General features: G+C 47.4%; 1 long non-coding RNA gene across 2 annotated transcripts in view; it reads right to left on the bottom strand.

Annotated features, from left to right (window-relative positions):
- Window positions 1-4,879, bottom strand: part of LOC106694818 — a 10,927-nt gene extending 6,048 nt beyond the window's left edge. Inside the window, exons 1-3 of one of the 2 annotated variants that reach the window (XR_002826819.1) lie at window positions 4,707-4,879; window positions 3,499-3,649; window positions 2,216-2,242 (exon numbers count right to left, since the gene is read on the bottom strand). This is a non-coding gene — a long non-coding RNA (uncharacterized LOC106694818). Of the gene's footprint in view, window positions 1-2,215; window positions 2,243-3,498; window positions 3,650-4,706 lie in introns of those variants that run through there. The other variant, XR_001345884.2, reaches the window with a different exon arrangement.
- Between the last annotated feature and the right edge of the window lie 580 nt (window positions 4,880-5,459).

Genomic DNA, 5,459 nt, shown 5'->3' with positions numbered 1-5,459 from the left:
GACCCGCAACCCAGGTTATGTGCCTTAATGGGACACAAACCCTGCCCTTCGGTTTTGTGAAATGTTGTTCTACCCCTGAGCACCTGGCCGGGACAAAAAAAACATACTTTTAAAAAAATTAAAATAAAATTAAAGGCAACCCACCTTCTGCCTTTGGGTGAAAACACGCGCCATGGGGCCCCACTTACTCCTTCTAAAATTACAATCATAAGCCTATATTTGGGGAATCCCAGGAACTGGGGCCCATTAATAGTTCTGTTTTGGCTCCTCGGCTATTTTTAAATAACCCCAAAAATCCCCGACCCCTAACCAGTTTGGCTCAGTGTATACAGCCTTCAACCTGCAGACTGAGGGTTCCAAGGTTCGATTCCGGTCAAGGGCATAAAACCCCAGTAGGGGTGTGGAGAAGACAGATGATAAATGATCCTCATCATTGATGCTTCTATCTCTCTCTCTTCTCCCTTGCTCTCTGAAATCAATAAAAATATATTGAAATGGAAGCATGGAAAGGTGTGTGGAATCTCGGAGAGAAGGCAGTGGGAGGGTGGGTGCGTGGGAGGTAATCAACCAAGGACCCTGTATGCATATATGCATGGCCCATGGACGCAGACAATGGGGTGGTGAAGTCTTGGGGTTGGGGGTGGCAGGAGGGGGTTAATGGGGGGGGGGGGGAGGAGACATGTATAATACTTTCAACAATAAAGATAAAGAATTATTCTTTAAAAAAAAGATGCTTTAAAAAAAAAGAATCCCTAAGGCCATAAATTTTTAGGATCAGAACTTTGTACCTACCAAGTTTTGTCTGACACCCAGCATTTGGTAATCATTTACCATCTTAACCACTATGCACCTGTATGCAAAACCCTCATGTTATGATGATACAGGAATTGGCTTTAAACAAACACTAAAATTACAGGCTATCATCTCCTCACAGAAGCCTCCATTCTAAGTAAGAGTGGAATCTAGAAAGGCATACCACAGAAACTGGTCGTTTCAAGTTTGGCTATTAGGGGTCCTTTTTGTGAGCTTTAAAGTAAAAAGCAGGAACAGAAATTCTGGTAGTCCTTTTCAGTAATGATCAGGAATGTTCCACCCATGCTCCTACTACTCCTTATAAACTTATAGACAGTAAGGTGATAAATAATTTTCCTAATCAGATCTAAAGGGGGGAAAGCACTTAGCTCAGGATGAGTACAAGAAATAAAAATGGGTTGGATTGTAATTAGTTAGGTCAGAAATGGGGTCCAAGTCCCCTCTTTTAGAGAAAAGAATTAGACATACAACAGATAAACTGGCCTCACTCTGCAACACTGTCCAACAAAACTTTCTATGGGGATGAAAAGTTCTATATCTGCACTGTTCAGTAGCCACATTGTAGCCAAAAAAACACACCGTGACTGTTGAGCACTTGAAATGTGGCTTGTGTGACTGAGAACAGAATTAATTTTATTTAATTTTAATTAACCTAAATTTAAATATTTAAAGCCAAATGTGTGACCGGTGGCTACCATACTGGACAGTGCAGGTCTAGGTTCTCTAAGTTAGTGTTTCTCAACCTGAGGCAATTCCTCCCACCCCGAGAAAACAACTGCTTCATCTGGACAGGCTTTTGGTGGTCACACGCGGGGAGGGGGAGGTTTGCTACTGGCATCTAGTGGGTAGAGGCCAGGCATGCAGCTAAACATTCTATAATGCACACAACAGCTCCCACAACAGAGAATGATCCAGCCCAAAATGTCAGCAGTGCTAGTTTGGAAAACCCTGCTCTAAGTTTACTCAAGGTTGGAATTAAAGTAAATGCAAAACAAACTGCAATACACCCTTGTCTAAACATAATACCCAGGAAGAATGAGATTTTCCAAACAACAGAAAAAGGTCTGGGTGGTTCTTCTAATTTAAAGCAGCAGGTTTTTACTAAAAAGTATATGTCGGTGTGTTGAATAACTTATCAAGAATTTCAGCATCAGAATAATTACTTCCTGTGGCATTTTAAAACTTGAATATTAACGTAAGTAAGCACTGTGAGATTATGCTGTAGGGCCTTTTTCTTATCCATTAAGACATACAGTATTGGAGGGCTGAGGCTCCCACTCCTACTCTTCTAGTTTGAATACCTGGCCCCTTCAATTAACCTATCTGGTTTCTTGAGACATCATTAATTTCAGATACAAGAAGAAAACTGATACTATTGTGAAAAAACGACAAGAATATGTAATCGCAGGTCTGCACATCTACATATCACCTAAAAAAAAAAAAAAGAAAAAGCAAGAACACAATTATATTTGGACCAAGGAAATGCACTGAGTGATTCCACTAAATGATCGCATACTACATTTTAAAGTGAGAGAGATTACTCGATATTTTAGAGGCTGGGTATCAAATAACATTGTGGTGTCTATAGGCAGTATAAATTATGCAAGGATCCGTTTAAATGAGATCATTCAGAACTGCTCAAATAGTTCTCAAATTTATAAAGTAGAATTTAGCTCGGAAAAGCCTATTCCTCAAAGAAACAGGAATGGGCACAATTCAATGTTTTAAATTTAAACTATTTTTCAGAACACAAAATCCTCAGAACACAAAATCCTGCTATTAATATTATATCAATGCTTTTTCTTTTCTGCCCACTCAGCACCAAGAGCAATTGTTCATTACATGTAAGGCCCTCTACTGCTTCATGAAATGTAAAAATAAGACACAATCTTAGTTCTGAAAAACTTACATTCAGAATTTTTCCACACTGGCCTAAGGCAGAAACTTCCAACCCACACATTCTGCATTCCTAAAAGATCACTGCAATTTGTGCGAATGCTCCAGCCTTAAGAACTTTGGAGTTTCAGTACCTCTTCAGCTCTTCATTTGGAGAATTGAAGATCTTTTATCATCAATTAACATTTACAGAGCAACCACTCTAATCTACCAATCAAATGTCAGAAAAGTAATAATTAAAGTAGGATGCCAACCCACTCTGGTTTGCAGATTTGCCTACAAAGAACTTTTCTGGGAGGAAAGATCACCCCAGTTCTTTAGGTTTTTAATTGATATGACAAAAGCCCACCCCATCTTCTCATGAAATTGGAAAGACGACACTAGAGGGACATTTTGAGCATTATTTCTGTATTCAACTATTGGTGTTACACACATGATCTAGACCAGGATGCCCTCAACCTCAGCACCACTGACATTTTGAGCAGATCATTCTCTGGTCTAGGGGTTGTCCTGTGCAATGTAGGATGTTTAGCAACAGCCCTGGCCACCACCCACACAGTGCTAGCAGCTCCTCTCTACCCACTCCTTACCATAATAAAACAATGTCTCCAGACAACGCGGAGAGTTCCCTGGGAAACAAAACTGCCCCGGCTGAGAGCCACTGATCTAGACTACAACTCAAATTACCCAAAGGTGAGAACTGTGCTAATCAAAAGCCTGGAAAGACTTTATTCCTAGCCAGAAAAACATGTAACATTCGCCAGATAGGCAGTGGAAGAAAAACATTACTTTTTATTTTCTTGATTGCATACTCCAAAATGTATGAGACGCAGCCTAGGTGTGGGGTATACCCCTGTGGGCACATGGAAGACATCAGGCTGAACTTGTACAACAATACTTCCTTCATCTGTCCAGAGGCAGAATAACAAATCTACAGCAGCTGTAGGCATTGACAAACGACAACATCTGTTACTCCTGCCAGTTCAAAATTAAAAGAACGCCGTTCTAAAGCACTAGACTTGCTCCCGAATTCTGCATGTGTGAAAAAACTGGGTCTGGACGAGCAGTCCCGCCCGGCGTGAACAGGAAGAAGGACGTGAAGGGAGGGCAGAGTGTCTGTCAGGTCCTGGAGGTAGGTGTCCAGGAAGAGATCCGAGCACCGGCGGTCACTTACAAGCCCTAAACCCGGGACAATGAGAATCCATTTCACACCCCAGTGCGGTCAGCCAGGTACATCACGCTCCCGTGCCCCTCCGCCCGGGAAACCGGAGGGGAGCGCTGCTCCAGGAGATTTCGGATGGACCCGAGGGGCTCCCCGCCCCCGCCCCCGCCCGGGGAGCTAGACGCGTGCGGAGCAGCAGCAATCCTCAAAAAGAAACTCACCACCTACCCAAGGCTCACCCCGTCCTTGACCTCCGCGGTCTCCATCTGCGTTCACAAACTACAGCATCAGAATCACGTGGGGGAACTTGTTCAACACGCAGCTCCCGGCCCCGCCCCCCAAAGGTTCGGACTCCAGGATGCAAAGCTGGGTTTTTAGCACGGACTTCAGGGGCTTCCTAGGCACGCTGTCACCGGAGCACCACTGCTTTCGTGCTTTCCCTTCCTAACTTGGAAGCCACAGAAAATCTACAGGTTTGCAGCTGGCTCCCAAACACCTGGGGCTGCTCTCCGGGCGCTTCTGGGGCCGCAAGTTGCGAGCTCTGTCATCCCAATGGACCAGCCGCGCGCAGAAGGCCGCAAGGTCGGCCCCGCGCAGGGCTCCAGGGCGCTCGTGGCCCGGGCAGAACCCGGCCCAGCCTCCCTCGGTCCACAGGGACCCGAGAGGCTCCCGGCCCCCCTGACGTAACCAGACCGCTCGCGGCCAGGCCTCCTCAGGACCGGCCGGTTAACCCCCGGCCCCTCTCCAGTCACAATGGCAGCTCGCGACCGGGAAACAGTCGCCCCGGAGGTGGAGAACCCGGGCCGCAGCGCCGCCTCCCGCCTCCGGTACGAACCTTGTCCAGGGACACGTCCATGGTCGAGGCGGCCGGCGGAGCCCGAGGGAGGCACACAGTCCCAGGCGCCACTTCCGCCTCCCGTGCCCCGCCGCCGTTTCCACGCTGGCAGCGCTGACGTCCCCGCGCCTGCGGCCGGCGGGGCGGAGAGAAGGAGGAGCGGCCCCAGGCTCCGCGGGCTGGAGGATCTGCGAGAGGCAGGGGGCGGGGCGCGGCGGGGCGGGGCCCTGGAAGTGGGCGTGGCCCTCTGGGCTTCCGTACCTGGCCGTCACGTCGGGCAGCCCTAACGCTCCCAGTTGAGAGGGGGAGGATGGACGGTGGAACCGTTCCAAACTCTTTTCAGAAGCCTGTTGCAGGCGTCAGGGTAGAAATAGATAATAATAAGCGATAAATCATTCAGCAACATGCAGTAACTACTAGCCACGCGCTTGTACCTCCAAGCCCAGGCTTCCAAATTCTCTCCAGTCAACACCTGTCAGGAATGGAACAGTCCATTCACCAATGAAAGAAGGGGCGAGACCGCACCTCTGCGCACGCGCAGGATTCGCAGTGTCCTAGGTGCTCCGTGATTTGCGAGTTTCAGGTCTGGATTCCCAAATGACTGCTGCTCCGGAAGGGCACCGGTCAGAGCCGAGGTATTTGTCTCAGACCTTACTGTAGAATTCTGGACGGAAAAGACTTTGAGACAACTGGTCCAGCCTCCTCCTTCATGTCAAGCCCCAATTATGACTTGTTAGGTGATAATAATGATAA

This window comes from Myotis lucifugus, unplaced genomic scaffold, assembly GCF_000147115.1.
Source record: "Myotis lucifugus unplaced genomic scaffold, Myoluc2.0 scaffold_651, whole genome shotgun sequence".
Lineage (NCBI taxonomy): Eukaryota > Metazoa > Chordata > Mammalia > Chiroptera > Vespertilionidae > Myotis > Myotis lucifugus.
This window is presented reverse-complemented; position numbering and strand designations above follow the sequence as displayed.